Source organism: Lepisosteus platostomus, chromosome 2 (assembly GCF_059453375.1).
Source record: "Lepisosteus platostomus isolate fLepPlt1 chromosome 2, fLepPlt1.hap1, whole genome shotgun sequence".
Taxonomy (NCBI): domain Eukaryota; kingdom Metazoa; phylum Chordata; class Actinopteri; order Semionotiformes; family Lepisosteidae; genus Lepisosteus; species Lepisosteus platostomus.
Genome location: NC_142612.1, coordinates 43,886,454 through 43,905,525, shown reverse-complemented (window position 1 = coordinate 43,905,525; position 19,072 = coordinate 43,886,454). Strand labels below are relative to the sequence as shown.

The window sequence follows — 19,072 nt, the reverse complement described above, 5'->3', positions numbered from 1 at the left end:
CTGGCGGTTTTACAAGGTGATGCCGGATACTTTCCGGCATGACGTCAAATGACGCGATTAACCGCGTGATACTGCGTGATACCGCGACACGCCCACCGGGGTATGCCGCGAAATACCTCACCCATTTTGAATGGCTGCATCTGTATGTAGTTTATTCTTATTTGTGTAAAAAACTGAAAAGGGGCAGAAAAAAAAACAGACAGGCCACATACAGACCATTATATATAAATTATATATATTATATAGGATATAATTAATATTTTAATATGTACTGTATAATTGACTGAGTATTTCAATACAACTTTATGATTCAACTATGTAATTGAGACTAATCCCTCGGGAGGGGGATCAGAATACCTCCGACCTACCATCCGACGTAAAACCATCTTGCCAAAACCATGGTTGCAAAGAACACAAAGCACATACCGGATCGGTCGGGGCCTGGGTTAACAACGTCCGCCATTAGTGCTGTGTCCCAACAGGGTACTAATGGAAATTATGCTACTGTGGGGAAAACTGTAGAGTGGGGGCTACAGAAAAGAAACAAGGTGAAGGGGCCTGGAAGGAATGTTAAGTCAATGAGAGTGGGGAGTTGGAATGTTGGTACCATGACAGGGAGAGGGAGAGAATTGGTTGAAACTATGGCAAGGAGAAAAGTGGAGATCTTGTGTGTGCAAGAAACCAAGTGGAAAGGAAACAGCTCAAGACACCTAGGAGAGGGATACAAGATTCTATACGCTGGAAAGAGTACAAAAATGAATGGAGTGGGTGTGATAGTGTGCAAAGACCTAGCAGACAAGATAGTGAGGGTGGTTAGACACTCAGACAGGATTATCAATGTACAGGTGGCTTTTGAGAGTGGGTTATGGAATATCATCCCTGTATATGCACCACAGGTAGGAAGACCACAGGAGGAAAAGGATAGCTTCTTCGAAGATCTCGAAGAAGTGGTTAGCAGAATCCCAGGAAATGAAATGGTGGTAATTGGAGGAGACTTCAATGCACATTTAGGAGAGAAATGCCCAGATTATCCAGATGAACATGGTCAGAGAGGGCTAGGATGGAGAAATGAAGAAGGAGGAAGGCTACTAGAAACACTCCAAGCTCTTGAATTGTTTGCAGTGAACACAGGGTTCACGAAGAATTATGAGCAAAAGGTGACATACAGGAGTGGAGGCCATGATACCCAAATAGATTACATATTAGTGAGAAGAATTGATAGAGCGAAAGTCCAAGATGCTAAAGTCCTGCCCTGTGAGGCTGTTACAAGACAACACAGGCTACTGGTGATGGACATCACAATATTGAAGGAGCGAAGAATAAGGCAGAGGAAACACCCAGCACGAAGTGTGGAAACTGAGAGAAAACAAAGTAGATTTCAACAGGCTTGTGAGAGAAATGAAAAACAACACAGAGGAAACAGAGGAGACTTCAGCTGAAGAAGAGTGGACTGAGATGAGCCACATCCTAGAAGAGGCTGCTACCAGGGTTTGTGGAAAGACAAGAGGAGGCAGACCGAGGGAAAATGAAGTGTGGTGGTGGGATATGGAAGTTCAGGAAACACTGAAGGAAAAGAAAAAGCATACAAGGCACTGAAAGATGGCACTGGAGAATTACAAGAACATAAGAGACTAAAGAAGGTAGCAAAAAGAAGTGTAGCAAGAGCAAAGGAAAGAGCCTGGAAAGAATGGTATGAGAAACTTGAAACAAAGGAAGGAGAGGACCAAATCTACAAGATTCCTAAACATAGAGCGAGACAGAAAAAAGATATTATCCGGGTGGCAGTACTCAAGGATGGAGAAGGCAGAGTCTTGATTAAAGAAGAACAGATTCAGCAAAGATGGCTGGAGTACTTCAAAAATCTGTTAAATGTAGAAAATGAGAGGGAGAACCTAGTGGAGGCAGACGTAGTGTGTGGACCAATCCAAGAAATTTCAGTAAAGGAAGTGACAGAAGCTATCAAAGAGATGAAAGTGGGCAAAGCAACTGGACCATCAAGAATAGCAGCAGAACACTTTAAGAACCTCGATGAAGAGGGGATTCAGTGGCTGACGAGATTGCTAAACAATATTGCAAAAGAAGAGAGAATTCCAGAAGAATGGACAAAAAGCAGTATGGTTACCATCTACAAGGAGAAAGGAGACCCAATGGAGTGTAAAAACTATAGAGGAATAAAACTTCTGGAACATGGATTGAAAATCCTGGAAAAAATTCTGGACAAGAGACTCAGGAAGATAGTCAGGATCCACAACTCATAATTTGGATTCTCAGCTGGGAAAAGCACAACAGATGCCATTTTTGTGATGAGACAGTTACAGGAGAAGACACTAGAGAAAGGGAAAAAGCTGTATGTGGCCTTTCTGGACTTGAAGAAGGCATATGACCGTGTGCCCAGAGAGGTGGTGTATTGGTGCTTGAGTAAGAAAGGAGTACCAGAAAGCATGGTGAAGTTAGTTCAAGCAACCTATAGAGATGCAACTACGAAGATGATAACACAACAGGGAGAGACAAAAGAGTTTGAAATCACAGTTGGAGTACACCAAGGATCAGCACTAAGTCCTTTCCTTTTCATAAACATTATTGACACACTGACAGAGGAGGTAAGAACAGAAGTGCCTTGGGAACTCATCTTTGCTGATGATGTGGCACTGATGGCAGATTCAGAAGTAGAACTACAGGAGAAAGTGTTCAAATGGCAGAGGAGTCTGGAAAAGGGTGGACTGAAAATGAATGCAGAAAAATCTGAAATAATGGTAATGGAGAGAAGAGGAGATACTATGACCAATGTTGAGGAGACAAATGGAGGAAAACTGAAACAAGTTGATGGCTTTAAATACCTTGGATCAAAACTGGTAAAGGGAGGAGAAACACTGGAGGCAGTAAAACAAAGAGTGAAAGCTGGATGGAACAAGTGGAGAGAAATAACTGGAATAATCTGTGACAGGAAAATTCCTAGAAAGTTAAAGTGCAAAATGTACAAGACTGTGATTAGACCTGTACTACTATATGGAGCTGAATGCTTGGCAGTTGGAAAGAGGGAAGAGAACTTGATGAGAAGAACGGAAATGAGGATGTTGAGATGGATTCTGCAGATTTCAATGAAGGATAAGATCAGAAATGAAGAAATCCGTAGACAATGTAGGGTGGTGGATGTGGTTGAGAAGATGCGAGAGGCGAGCTTACGGTGGTATGGACATATCATGAGGAGGGACGTTGAGGAAGTAACAAAGAGGGTAATGGAATTTGAGGTGGAAGGTAACAGAGGAAGAGGCAGGCCTAGAAAGAGATGGATAGATTGTGTGAGAAAAGATATGGAGGTATGTGAAGTGAGTGAGGAAGATGTGCTCGACAGAGACAAGTGGAGAAGAGCAACCAAAGCAGCTGACCCCAGGACAGTCTGGGACTAAGGCTGTGAAAAAGAAGAAGAAGAAGAAGAAGGTAATTGAGACTGAAGAAAATTATTACTAATCACATTTTAAACTGAATACTACTGATTTACTATTCCAGAAGAAGCTATAGCCTTCTCCTTGTTCCTTGAGATACACCACTCTTACTTATCAATTCTCACTCAGGGCAATATCATCTAGTACTTGAGTTTTTGGGTCACAGTTAAAGTGCAGGGCACTGAGCAGTCAGTACTGTGGTTTTCATGAGTGTTTTGAAGTCATACTGTAAGTGCAAATACTGGTTTACTGATTGTATTGTAACTGCATAAAAAGTAAAGGTTATTCTCCTTGGACTCTGGTGGGTACCAGTCACCTAAGGGCAAGGATATACAAAACATAAAATGTTTAAAATTAAATGGAAGGAGGAAGAACCCAATGAAATTCTACAAGTAGAGAAAAAAACCGTAGGGAATAAAACAAAATGTCGATTGTCGAGCAAAAAGCAAACATTGTTACTGTTTTAACATTATGATGAATCACAGAATTATGGCTAAAAGAGGGAGAGCAGGCAATAACTTATTTAATTTAAGTGGATGCTCCACATTGGGGCTAGTGGAGAGGATTCCCCTTTACTTTTAAAGTACTTTGACTGCAGTGTCCAGAAAAGCACTGTATAAGTGCAAGGATTTATTCAATTCAAACATGATCCTAAAGTAACACAACAGACTTAGATTCAATAGCTGTGCTTAATTTTTACTGGAACTCAAAGTACATCTAAGCACAGCTGACTCTCATTGCTGTGGCCCTAGGGGCTATCTGCTTGAAGTTTGTATGTTTCCATGTTTGTGTTGCTATACTCTTATAGGTTAAAAGTGTACTGATAAGCTAATTGGATTCTAAGAAAACTGGTCTTGTGTGAGTGTATCTGTGTGTATCTTGTGTGTGCCTTGTGATGGACTGGTGTCTTGTCCAGGGTATATCCCACATTGAGCCCGTTGTAGGTTCCAACTCCCCCAGTCCTATATTAGATAAAATGGTTAAAAAATAGGTAGGTGGATGGAAGAATTTACAAAAATGCCTTACACATCAAAAGACCTGAATAGGAAAAAAACAGGGCTAGATGTAAAGTCTAACAAATTACTGTTTTGCTGCATAAAGCAAAAGCTGCCAATGTAAAAACATGCATTGTGACCGCCTCTCCTCCAGATGTAGAAACAGTAAAGGGAACTCATGAAAAATCTTTTGGAACAACATACTAGAACCAAGACACATTTAGCTGCATCCAATACTTTGGAGAAAATTTAGTGCAGATAAGAGTCAATCAATCAGAACAAATGTCCACTGTTCTGTTTTTCAGATTGGTATTAATTATATATAGTAAGTTGTTTTCATTAAAGCTGTGTGAGGATGTTGAAAAAAAGGTCCAACTATATCAATTTCATTACATTCAACCAAAATGTACACTGGGTTTGTGAGAACTCTCTCTCTGCCTAGTGCCTTGAAATAAAATTGGATTTCCTGACTCAGAAAATGGTTGCAGTCACATGGTTTATGCTGTTATTAAATTGCCAAGGCTCAATTGAAAAACTAAGGGCAGGGAAAGTAAGAAAATGTACTTTTTACAACTTGAAATTACAGTTGGTGGTTGTGGTTCCATCAGGTGTAATGTCTTTCTCCACATTGTAGGTTCCTTATTGACTGGTCATCTTTTGAACAATTAATTGTGACCTCTGACTAGCATCTTTGTAAAGATGGTCTTCTTTAGTGTTTATCAGACTGAGTAGAGCCATGTTGGATAATCATCCTTGTGCTACTCACTTGGGATATGCTGCTTTTCAGAGAAGACTCTTTCAGCTATATTTCTCATGCTTTACACAGAGGCTTGGGAACAGGGAACAGAATCAAGCTAGTGTTAATCAAGCAGCCATAAACCCCCACCCTATCTACAGAGCTGAGATATGGGCAACATCGAGGAGATACCTCAAGGTAATGGAAAGTATGAGCAATACTGCCTATAGAGTATATTTGAATACAGGACAGGTAACCAAACATTCACATCCTCTCCCAAGTAAACAAGAAAGACGAAATGATCACATCAAAATGGTGATTGTCCATTGCTAACTTCAGTAGACCAACAATGCCATCTGAATGCTCGAGTCCAGGCATTTAAAAAAAATATTTTTTTTATAAGCTCAGTTGTGGTACATACCCACATTGAGTTCAACGATTCTTAAGGCAAACATGAAACACTGCAACATTGATAGAAGATTCATCCAGATTTCAATTAATGCAAGATTTTTTTCATAGATAAAAAAAAAAACATGATAAAAACATGAGATGGAAAGTGGGAAAGTGGCAAACAGTGTATACAGTGAGTTGAGGTCTAGATGACCTATACCCATACTGCCACAAAATCATTGGACCATTTTCCACTGGTAAAAGAGTCGTGGAAGACAGAGCATAAATCAGTAGTTATGCCAAAAAAGAAATAGATTTAAATACAACTTGATGATTTACTTAATTCCTCCTCAAATTATGTTTCTGGGCTCTACTATTTGGAAGTTTCTAAAACTTGTAAAGTCAACTGACTCATCCATATGAATATAAAACCAGAAATAATGGTCTTGTCACCATCAATTTCAATGTAATATTATAAGGAAATTGCTTTTCACTCTATTGTCCACCTACAGTACCTATCAGATCATGATAACCTGTCCTCAGAACCTGCCAGTACAGAGTGATTCATCATTAGGCTTGGTCAATGTATTCAGAGTGTACACTGCTGTAATTGGTTTTGACTGCTCTGTTTCTGCCATGTTCTCTTCCTGGCTGCTTACTCCGTTTGTCTAGCTGTATTTGCAAGTGAAATAATTGGGACTATAGATGTAGTGATAGTGAGATAGAAATTGTGTTTTTATCAAAATACCAATATACCTTGCCTTCAGAGCTGCATAGTTTCCTTTTGTCTTAATGAGATTGTTTATGTTGTTGACTCACGTTTTAGTTTGTTTAAAATACAGACAAATAATCAAATATTTAAAGTTAAGGCATTCGGTACAAGTACATAACCAGAAGTTTTGTGTCAAGTTGCATAGGCAAGAACATTTCTTCTTAAATCAGAACAATAATGAAAATTGTTTCAATAGAGGAGCTCAGTTGTACAGAAACTTTGCCATTAGTATTTTATCAAATGTCTTGATCTAGTTCATGATCAGGTCAATTCCAAAATCACTCAATTCATCCAACAACAACAAAAACAAAACATTTTTCTGTGGTTAAGTCAGAATTTTAATTCCCTACAGATGCAGCCATTCAAAACAAGCGAGTGATACCATGTTAAAACGCGGTGCACTTGTCGCAGTATAACACGGGTTACTGTATAATGCCGCATAATACCGCAAGTAAGATAATAGTATCCGGAATTTCCGACAGATGGAGCTAATAAAGCTCAACCTCTCATGTACAGCGTTTGAGCTGTCGCCATCAAAGCCTTTACCGAAGATATTACTAATAGTATTAATAATGAATGACCTTGGACAAGCTGTAAACTCAAAGTATTACCCTGGTCCACATTCTTTGTAACCATCTTTGTAAACGAAAATACTTTATTTTTTCATTAACAAAAAGTAACACCACAGCATTTTGTTGATCCAATCACGCATTTGTTTCCAATCATGCAAAGTAATTCTTGAGAATCTCTGATTCACCATGCCTTTCACATGCTCATAAAAGATATTGATTTAGGAACATAAACATATTACTGTATACAAACTGTACTGTACAGATGCAGCCATTCAAAACGCGTGGGGTATTTCGCGGTACACCGCGGTGGGCGAAAATACTTTTATTTTTTTTCTTTGACAAAAACCACAGCATTTCGTTGATCTGACTAACGAGGACAGGACATTAGCTAGCCAATATGATAAAGGAATAAATGACTTTTTTTCCTCATTTCTTTAGCACATTTGTACAAGCTCTTGGAATCTGTCCAAGCCCTACTTTGTCAGGCATTTTACTGTAACGGACATAAAAACTCCCTTGCTTTTAACAGAGCGTTTAATAATTTCTAACTACAAATATTATTTAAACTGCGACACTTATCATTCAACCAGAGCTCAAAATATCACAAGGATCCTCAAGAGCGCAGCAAAGACTGTATTAAAAGATACTTGTATCAGATACATGAGAATCCAAGCTTTTTTATCTACGCTTTCTTTTCCGTATACCAGAGATTATGGTACCACTTTAGAAGGGTGTCAGCCAGTCAGATTCCAGGAATCGGTACTTTAAAGAAAAAATACACACCAGTATTTCATTTCTCCCTAAACATTTTAAGCATCAAAGTCTTTAACTAACGTGAAATAGTGTGTATAAAAAGTGGTAGTTTTAAGCTTTTCTGCTAATATAATATGGAATCGTGTATCTAAAGAAATTAATAACGATATAATTATATTCATATACTGCAACACAGTAGTACACGCTGTACAATGTCTGTTGATTCTGTATGTCTAGGGCTGTTTCACGGCTGCTCACGCGACTTTGCCAGTGGTACTGTGGTCTACGTTCCTGATTTGTAAACCAGAGGTTGTGTGTTCAAATCCAGCTGGTGCTGTGACTTTTCTTTTAACAAACATTTCTTTGAAAAAATAGAATAGCAATATTATGGACAATTAATTGACAATAAATATAGAAAAGCACATATTTAATTTGAGAAATAGTTTTAATATGTAAATAGTTCCCTGGTTCCGCACCCCTGGGTGTTTCTCTCTCTCTCGCTTGTTCGCTCGCTCGCTCGCCCCCTCCCCCCCCTCTCTCTCAATTCAATTCAAGGTGCTTTATTAGCATGACCAATGGGTACAATCAGTGTTGCCAAAGCAAATAAAATAATGAAATTCACATGAAACAAAAGAAAAAATACCAGTAATATAAAATCTACAGACATATTACAGACATTTACAACAATGACATATTATAGAATATTTACATACTGTATAATGTTGACAGAAGGAGCATTATTGGGAGACAGGCTCACTGTTCCTCAGGCTGTGACAGGAGATCACATACTGGGCTGCCAGTTCAACTGAGTTCCCTCCTCCCTCTCCCAGTAGGATTGGGACCCGTTGTGATTCTGGCAGGTGTGGGAACTCTGGTACTAGATTTCTGAGTTTAGGGAAGAATGTTTCTCTAATCCCAGAGTATCTGTCACAGTGCAGTAGGAACTTGCACCTCTGTCTCTATTTCTCCCCGCTGGCAGTGGGAGCACAGTCTCTCTCTCTCGCCCTCCCCCCCCCTCTCTCAATTCATTTCAATTCAAGGTGCTTTATTAGCAGGGCTCGTCGTGTGTCTCTCTCTGTTCGGGGTGCGGGAGAGCTCGCTGGCAGGTGGTGATGGAGAAGAAAATAAAGGCAGCTTTTAACTCCGCAAGTCACACACCAATACACACCAATACTCCATTTCTCCCTAAACATTTTAAGCACCAAAGTCTTACAAGTGGTTTTCATCACTCTCTGCAGGAGTGCTGGCTGTGACGAATAAAACCAGTTTCACAGGTATTTTCAAGTGGTCGAGTCTTCAGCGGGAAGGGTGAACAAGCTGCCCAGATGTGTGGAATGCCACAGAACCCTAAACAGACAATGCACACTAGCCGAATATTTGACCAAGATATCCAGACACAGCTGTATGAGCTCCACCAGTAAAACTCAAAGTATTCCACACTATTTGCAACCGTCATTTTAAATGAAAAGACTTTATTTTTTCATCGACAAAAAGTAACACTCACCACAGCATTTCGTTGATCTAACTAACAAGGATGGAACATTAGCTAGCCAATATGATAAAGGAATAACTTACTTTTTTGTTTATTTCTTTAGCACATTTATTTGAATATTTCCATCGATTATGCAAGCACTGAAAAACTGTTTAATCCCTAGTTCGTCTGGCATTTTCTTTTACTATAACAGATATAAAAACGCCCTTGCTTTTAACAGAACATTTCATAATTTCTAACAACGAAAATTATTTAAACTGTGACACTTTTATCATTCAACGAGAGCTCAAAATATCACAAGGATCCTCAAGAGATCAACAAAGACAACAGAAAAAGATATGTGTATAAGATACTGTCCATGGGAATCCAAGCTTTTTTATCTACGCTAAGAAGTAGTCTTTAAAATTTCTTCATTACACAGTGAAGTCAAAATTCCGGGATGTGCCTATATTAGTACCCTGGGCAAACGTTCCAAGGTCAAATTCTTCCAGCACGGGAGTACCTTTAAAGTGGAGACGACGGCACCGAACTTTTTTGGCATGCATAAAAAACAGCAATTCTGTCAGTGAGCCCAAAATGAATTAATAGCAAACATGGTTTACATAAAAAACATTTTTCCAAGAAAGTTTAGCCTTTGTCACTAATGAAACCACTAAATAAAGACATCAATATAGAAATCTTTTTTTTTTCAATGTTGGTAGCAGGATGAACTGTCAGGTTGAGCTAAGTGTATATTTTATCGCAGAGTTGCTGCAAGATGTTAACAGTGAAAAAAGGTGTTTAGAAATGAGTTATTTCAAGAAGAAAATTTTCAGAATAATTGCAAATCTAGCAGGATAGAGAAAGAACAGAAAATAGGCAGTTAGATTGATCAGATTAGTAGGAAAAGCCATTTAGCAAAGAGGGAATGAGAAGAGTGACAAACTAGTATACTTTAGATCTTTTTTTTCCGAAGCAGGGAAAATCTGATCATGTTTCTCTATAACAAAAATAAAAAACTTTATTTTATATACAGTGGTGTGAAAAAGTGTCCTGATTTCTTATTTTTTTGCATGTTTATCACACTGAAATGTTTCAGATCATCAAACAAATTGAAATATTAGACAAAGATAACACAAGTTAACACAAAATGCAGTTTTTAAATGAAGGTTTTTTTTATTAAGGGAAAAAAAAAATCCAAACCTCCATGGCCTTTTGTGAAAAAGTGATTGCCCCTAAACCTAATAACTGGTTAGGCCACCCTTAGCAGCAACAACTGCAATTAAGCATTTGCGATAACTGGCAATGAGTCTTTTACAGCGCTTATTATTATTACTACTGTTAATTTGCTGGACAGAGAGGTGAACATTATTATGCAGAAGACAAAGGTAGCGATTTACATTGCATTGTCATATTGTGAATCTATAAAGCCATTTAATTAAACAATTAAATCTCTCTCTCTCTCGATGCTGTAATTGCTTTTCACTCTATTGTGTACATACTGTAATTTTATTGTATATAGAGCCTTTAAAGGTGGCTTCTCAAAGCGCTTTACAGGATAAAAACAACAATAACAACAACAATGTTGTATTTCATTGCACTTCATTGACAGCTGACACTCCTCCATACACTCAAGTGAAAAATCATATTTACAATTTGTTGATAATAAAAATGTTAAGTTCTCTAAAGCTTTCTCAGTCAAGTATAATAGTTTACCCAGGGAGCTGTGTAAGCATGCGTAGGCAGCAAAAGATCAGCTAAACTGGGAAGATGCGACACTGAAGATATTATTAATAACCTTTTAAATCTGAAGGGAGATCTAAAGGGATCCCCACACGATACAGGTTCCTGCTACTGGAGCGATTCAGAGGGAAAGACGGTGACTATTCATTGTTATTAAAAAATGACTTAGATTCAAACATGTCGTGATATTTAAAAATATATAGTCTCCAGTTCTAGTGGAGCTTAGAGACATCAGACAGGATAAACAACAGATCTCTTATATCATCTTATCCCTCTTATATCTCTTATATATCTTTATATCTTATATCTTTATCCAGTCCTTCTAGGGAATCTAGGGAATCAGGGAGTTACGGCGGCGTGGGGAGTCTGGTGAGGGGCGCGAGATCCCGGGGTGTGAGCGGTTGTAGCCAGGGTCGGGTGACAGTGTGGTTGACCCTGACAGCGAGTCTCAAAAAACATCATGGGTTGTAAGCACACACACACTGACTGTGTAAAGTCTCACGGAAAGAACTCCCAGGACATATAGCCTGTGAAATATGAACCACTTTATTTCAGCAGTAGGTTTTCGAACACAGAAACATCACAGTACACACTTTTCACGCAAATTACAGTCTCCTGTTTGCAAGCATGTGAAATGTGAACCACTTTATTTCAACATTGGGTGTTTCAAACACAGGAACATCTCAGTACACACGCGTTACCGGCTCCTGTTTGCAATCAACAATTAAATGTTGGTGCGGAAAATTAGTTCGGTACACGTAACCACCACCCCAACATTGCTGAGAAACTTTGAGGCATCTGAAAAAGCATTCATAATCCCCTTCCGCTCCCCATGTCTAAAACCATGCGAACTGCACTGGGCGATTCTATCTAGCAGAGGAAAAAAATTTGCCTGAGTAATCAGTGGGATGGTGTTACCACAGGTTCTGTGCAAAACACGCTGTATTTTGGAATACACACTGCAGAATCCCCCAGGCTTCTGTTTCTGATCTGAAAACATCGGATCTGCAATAATTTCACTCATGTTCTTGACATACACATCTATCTCTTTAACAAATTTAAGGACATTAGCATTCGACTCTTTGTTTTTCATATCAAGCTTTGTAGTGAGAAGTGTGTAAAGCACTCTTTGTAAGAATTCAGACATATATATTCAAAATTCTTCATTCTTCGGACGATGGCACACCCGGGTCTGTAAAACAGAGTGAAAGCTCCATTCACATGGCGTGTATTTCACATTTTACATAGTACTTTTTTGGCGTCTGTGAAAATAAGAATAATGTTTCTTTTGCAATGCATCAAAAGTCACGTCTACTATTCTACTAATTTTTCATCTAGCTGGTCAAGTATGGACCTACATACATGCTATTATGGTGAGCGGTCGTCAATAATTTTTTTCAGCAAGTGTTTTATGCTCCGCTCAGTGTTTTTTGTAATGGTGTATGAACCCAGATACCTGGCCATGTACAGAACAGCCGAAAAAATTTGGGCTAAACTGAGAGACTTATACATTTCTAACGCGGCAAATATCACATTTATGTAACCGACAGCCAGGCATGTGTGACCCCGGGGTGGTCAATCAAACAGGCCAGACATTCATCAACTGGAACCCCCTTTAAACAGTGTTTGAAGATGCAACAAACTACAGCCTTCACAACCTGGGCCATAACCTGGTTGTGTATCAGCATTATTAACATTTTGACGAACACACAAGCATAGATACGCATTGGTAGTGTAGATGCGTCGACCTCTTCGTTATTCTATTAAAGGAAAAAAGAAAAGGAAGGCTTAATAAAATAAATAGAAACGCTTTGTACCTAAAATATAGTTCTTTTTTCTTTCCCCCCCAGTAGCTTAATATTTACCATTTGTAGCGGTGTTTCAACACCACTCCCTGGTGGTTCTTCAATACCAGGTTCCACATCCGAAATCACACGACAGCCTCTGTCACACGTCGCAGAAGGCGGGGTCGGGTTTTGTTAAAAAGAAGTCCAAGCATTAAAATGACATACGCTGAGCGCCGATTGAAACAACAATTCCACGATCAGAAAAAAATATTTTAGCAGCCTACCTCTTCACTTTGTAGAGCAATGGAACCCGATGTTTCTCCACACAAAGAAGCCATCTTCGTAGCTATCAACACCGGTGGGGTGTCTGACAGCTCAAGGGACAAGCTGAGCCCCCGTCAAGCCCCCACGCCATAACCACGCCTACATAACACAAGACATTTTTCAATTGTTTGTGGTGTTACATCTGATACTCTCCACCCCCCAAAGCTGCATGTGTTTTATCGAGATTGAAAAATATTCACTTAACCGCTTAGAAGTTTTTTAAGTCTTTAAACTTTAAAAGTATTAACATGCAACAAATGATGTGTTTGCACAGAAAATATTTTTTTTAGTAGAAAGCTTTTAACACGAGTGGATTGGTCTTAAAGTTTTAAAATAATTAAATAAGACACATTTAGCTTATTTTTAATGACACATTTCCGACAACTTTTCAAAAGATTGACTCAAACGATGTGGTGTTGTTCTTTATATTTTTACGGCCTGGTCACATTTCCGAACAGCTTTTCAGAAGTTTGAAATGAATTTCCACACAATGTGCACGTAAAAGTCTTTAAACTTTAAAAGTATTAACATGCAACAAATGATGTGTTTGTGCAGAAAATAATTTTTTTAACACATGTGGCTTGGTCTTAAAGTTTTAAAATAATTTAATAGAGATCTTTGGGAGTCGTGAGGGGGGTCGGTGTCACGACCGATAAAGGCTCTGGGATCTAGAGACAATGTATGCATTTATCTGTTAAACACAGCTGGTCAATTTGACATCCGGAGTCCGGAGGAGGTATGTTGTCAGTCAGCAGGGGGCTAAAATTGATCTCATAGTGAAAGTTCATAAAAGTTTTAAATTTTAAGAGGGCACAATTAACAGTAACAATAAATGGTCAGATATAGGAGTTATAGTTTTTCTTTTGTTTTAAATGTTGTTTTGTATATACATTTTAGGATTATAACAATGTAAAGTTTTCTAATTTATAATCGCAAAATGTAAATGTTCCTAACTCGGCATTGCGAAAAATAAAACCATTTTCGCAGCGTTTTAACAGCTATGAAATTTAGACAGACACAGCTGTATGACTTAAAATAATATAGATTCTAACATTATAACGGTCTTTTCTAAAACGCTTTCTAAAAATGTTTCTTAAAATAATTTCTACAACCCAACGCTGGCACACCCCATGATACCTAAGATTAAAGGATGTGGGGGGGTGAGAAATGTTTATCCTACAAAAACATGTGTTTCTTAGAAGAGGATGTGTATCAGGGGTGTCAGGGGGATGTTCCGCACCAACGTGTATAATAACACGTATTGTGGCCGCTGAACTTCTGGCAGGTGTCCAGTCGTTATTGACTAACTTGTAAGAAGATAATGGACCGCACTGATCAAATTCAACAGTCTGAAGACATCTTATTTACAGACTTAACACTACTCTATTTGATAGACGAAGACAAGGATTTCCAGCATTACACAGGTATGTATATCTAGCTTATTGTGAGAAAATTACAGCGTCACTGTGCATGTCTCATGTTGATGTGTTGTTAGCTAAAGATGCAAAACGTTGTATAATATTTGTATATTATGCAATGTTGAATTATTATAATGGAATTACCAGGGAGTTGTTCCGTAATGTGACAGTGACTGTGTATGACCATTCTTTTCCATTAGATACAAGGAAAACAACAGCTGTAAAAAGACCAGTTACGGCACCCGGCAACGCTGGTGAGTAATTACGACAATGTTTTGAATAACGCTTTACGGCCATGTCCGTCTTAAAGACACATGGGTACTTTCTCCACATCAATAAACGCGTGTGTCTGTTTCACAAACACTGGGGAGGGAATGAGCTACACGTTTAAAAAACCTCATTTGTGCTTTACAATACCCCCTCAAAACTTTGTGGAGACACAGGCAGATGTTCACGTTATACCAGAGGGTGAGGAGCATATTACCAGATCGCCTAGGAGAAGAGGTCGGTATTTGTTAAGAATTGTCTGTGCTGAGTTATAAAACATTCTTTTAAGATACACATTTAAAAGTATCTATAACTAATAAGAATCCAGACCGTTTTCTATTTTTGGTAATGTGGGAGAGTTCTTTCACTAATGGTATTTTCCCTCTCCCTGTAGAACTCGAACCTTCAAAAAATAAACTATGACGCACCGCTAAGACGGTTAACTGAAACAGCGAACTCAAAACGTCTCAAATCAACAAACAAAAGTTAATATAATTTAAGCGTGGTCAAGATGTGGTATAAACCACTTCCTGCAAAGTTACTTCTTTTGTTAGGATGTTAATTCATTGAAAGATCCTAGTTCTCATAGTTTTACGTTTTGGGTGTTAAAAAGTCTTATTTTTAAAACTGCTTAGCCTTTAAGACTTCGTATTTAAAGTTAAAAATGACGGGTCTGCGGCATGTGTCTATATACAGTTAACCTAATCGCATGACCCAGTAGCGCCATCACTGTCTTAAAGGAAACCAGTGTAACAACATCAACATGGCCGGGTGCTTGTTCAATTCTCTCACAACCCTTTGTGTAAGGAAGCGCCATATGTGTGGCATTTTTATCCTAATTAACGTAGTTTTCTGATTTTGATCGTTTAGATTGCATTGACTGGCGTGTTGAAAAGTCTTTTATTTTTATTTTTATCTTAGTGTAGTTTTCTGATTTTGAGATAGGGTTAGGGTTAGGGTTAGGGTTAGTATTAAGTATTACTAAATATTAAGTATTAGTATTAAGAAGTCTTTTATTTTTATTCACACAGCAGCTGTATCGACGAGCAGTGAAAAAAATGTGGAGGAAACGTCGGACACTAAGGTGGTTACAGCGTCGAAGACCGCCGTTAATATGCCGACCAAAACCAAATGTGTCAAGCCTTTGGAGAGAAATAATAACGCAATTAGAGATTTGGTGTTTGGTGATGTGTGAGACTCAGTGCGATATATTGCACAGTTACTATCAACGGTGAGCACTAATGAGGTGGATAAAAAATGGGATTTAGAGAATCTAAAGGCTGCTTTAGCAAGTGTACATTCCGTGTTTCCAAAACCGATCCAGGTCTATGCTGCTAGCCTCTTATACATAATTTCTAAAGAGGATGCCACTCTAAATTTTGGATTTCATAACCTGATAATGCTATTTCATGGTTCATTGGCGAAGATCCCCAGGGATAAATGACTAAGCATGCGGTCTAAAAAGTGTTTAAAAGACCGACCTCTTGCCAACATCAAGCGTTTGTACGTTAATAAAAGAATTAAACTGGAAAAAGCATGTTTGTTGAGACATAAAAGATTCAGAGAGAGGCATCAGATTTCCCAAGGGCAGCCCGAACCAAACAATGAGAATGCATTGGTGGAAAATAACTTAGCGGGCCGTGGTGCTGTAGCAGAACAGGATGGCGGTAACTTTGAAAACCGAGAACCGGTTGTGATGAACGATGTGAGTCAGGTTAGTTACGGTGTCGGTGCGAATAGAGACCCCTTAGTTTTCCTGGAGCGTATATGTAATTATAACCGGTCTTATAATAATTTTAGACCAACCGAGCACTATGAAGAATTTTGTTTTGTTAATCTTGACAGAATAGCCTCGTAATGCAGGCTATAGATGCTATGCATGGTGCAGTCCAGAGAATATTGGATGAACTTTCTCCAAACATAGGGGTGAATGATTTTGTACAGCTGCGTTTGACTTTGGGTGGTTTTAACAAACCCTTGTTCTCACACAGAAGACGGCCCGGAGAATTAAATGCTGCCGATTTTTTAAACCACATCTCAGACCTCTTACAGAGCCACACAGAAGTTCTCACCGATGACAGCCTCCGATTAGTGGTGACGATAGTTAGGAATATGCAGGGGGGTGCCCGCAGAAGATTTAAATCCGTTCTGTACAGCAGTGTAATTGAGCAGAAAAAAGCGCACCTTATCGATTTACATTACGCAGGGGTTAATCTGTGTTTCGCCGGGTGAGTGTAGGGATTGCTAAATGAAGGTTGTACTGATGATGAAATGTTACAGGGTGCTAAACGAATGCACAAAGAGTTGGGTTTTCCAGAGAATCTGAAAATTAGTTTGTCAGACATTACAGCTTTTGAAAAATATTTAAAGGTGGTCATTAAAATTTTGTACCACAACCAGAGTGATTGGAAATATTTTACAACGGGTCCCACACCGCCAAATTCTAAAATACTTTTTGTTCTACTGCATGAAGAGCATTTTTACGGGGTTTTAAATATTAAAGCTTTTGTGAGGGTGGCGCATTTTTGCACTAACTGTCATGCGGCATATAGTCACCGGAACGCACATGCCTGTGTTAAAGCTTGTAAAACCTGTTTAGACCCCCAGTGATGCGAAATTGATGCAGAAATTCAGAATTGCCCGGCCTGTAAGGTCTTTTGTCAGAGCTCTCAGTGTTTGGTGAGACACTTTCAGAATGTGGCGACAGGTGTTAGTAAATGTGAGCGCAGGGCCTTTTGTGAGAAATGTGGGGTTTATAACCTCGCAAGTCACAAATGTCAAGAGAAACTGTGCTCGCGTTGTAACAACGTGATCGACACCCCTGACACATGTGCTACATACAGCCTTTGGACAAACCAAAAATTTCAAACAAGTACATTTTTTTCGACTTTGAATGCATGCAAGAAACAGGGACACCCGTAACAAATTACATCCACGCCCTTCATATTAACAATAAACGAAGCTGGGAATTTTATGGTGAAACTTGTCTAAAGGATTTTGTGTGTAAATTTGTCAATAGTCGTTTCAAAAACCATACTTTCATATCGCACAATGGCAAGGGTTATGACAATTACCTAGTAATCAGACAGTTGTTAGATGAAAAGATGGACGTTGAACTAATTAATCAGGGAGGTAAGATAATGTGTACGACCGTAAAAGCTCTGAACATCAGATTTATCGATTCTCTAAACTTTCTCCCTATGAAATTAAGCAAACTGCCATCTGCCATGGGGTTCCCCGGGGCTAAGGGTTATTTTCCACACTTGATGAACACTTCAGAAAACCAAAATTATGTAGGCCTGATGCCGCCGCCAGAACTTTACTGCGTTAACTACATGCTGCCGAGTGAGAAAGCCGAGTTTTTGGTATGGTATGAAGAATTCAAGTGAACTGTTTAACTTAGAGAGTTGAAACGCTACTGCCAGCTGGATGTGGCAATTCTAAGAGAAGGCTGTGTCCAGTTTCGGGACGAGGTCAAGAATATGACCAGACAGGCGTGGGTGACTGAGTCGGGGGCTGCCTACGTTGTATGCATCGACCCCTTTCAGTTTGTGACCATCGCTAGTGTCTGCATGGCCATGTTCAGACTTATGTTTTTACAGGAAGAGACAATAGCGTTGCTAACCCATGACAGTTACCACCGCCAGCAAAAACGATTTTCTACACCCAGCATTCAGTGGCTTATGTACATCGAACACACCGAGCACGTTAAAATCCAACACGTGTTATCCATACCCGGTGAGTTCAAGGTTGGACCATATTATCTGGATAGTTATGCTGTAATTGACGGAGTGCAGACAGCAACGGTTGCTTTTTTCGGGGTTTTTTTGTAGCGTTTCTTATTGTGAAAACGATTTTAACCCACTGACAAACACTACTTTTGGTTAGTTGTACAGAAAGAGGACGGTGAAAATTAATTTTCTCAAAATGAGAGGTTTTAACATGCATATTTTGTGGGAGCACGAGTTCAGAGACATGCTTGTTGAAAATGGAGACTTGGGTAAATTTCTAGCAGTTGCGCAGTTACCAGAGCCTCTGCAGCCACACGATTCGCTTTTTGGCGGGAGAACAAATGCTATTTGTTTGCATTACATCTCACAACCCGGTGAAAAAATTCATTACTATGATTTCACCAGTCTGTATCCGTTTGTGAACAAAACTAAAAAACACCCACTGGGTCACCCCCGAATAATTTATAATAACCTTGGAGATTTAAAACGGTATTTCAATTAAGCGAAGATGAATGTTTACCCACCCAAATGTTTGTACTTTCCAGTTCTACCAACCAAAATTGACAAAAAACTGTTTTTCACACTGTATCGTATGTGTGCTGAAACAAAACAGACCACTCCCTGCGAGCACAGTGATGAAGATCGCGCTTTAACTGGTATCTGGTGGACT

The 19,072-nt window shown here is 39.0% G+C and overlaps 2 long non-coding RNA genes across 2 annotated transcripts; one reads left to right on the top strand and one right to left on the bottom strand.

The window, feature by feature from the left end:
• Positions 1-11,421: 11,421 nt before the first annotated feature.
• LOC148676376 (uncharacterized) lies at positions 11,422-14,655 on the bottom strand. The gene is made up of 4 exons (XR_015926618.1): positions 14,549-14,655; positions 12,947-13,085; positions 12,741-12,819; positions 11,422-12,067 (listed from the first exon to the last, which is right to left on the bottom strand). It is a non-coding gene; the product is annotated as an uncharacterized LOC148676376 (long non-coding RNA).
• LOC148676375 (uncharacterized) lies at positions 13,803-16,205 on the top strand. Its single transcript, XR_015926619.1, has 2 exons — positions 13,803-14,410; positions 14,605-16,205. It is a non-coding gene; the product is annotated as an uncharacterized LOC148676375 (long non-coding RNA).
• Positions 16,206-19,072: the final 2,867 nt, after the last annotated feature.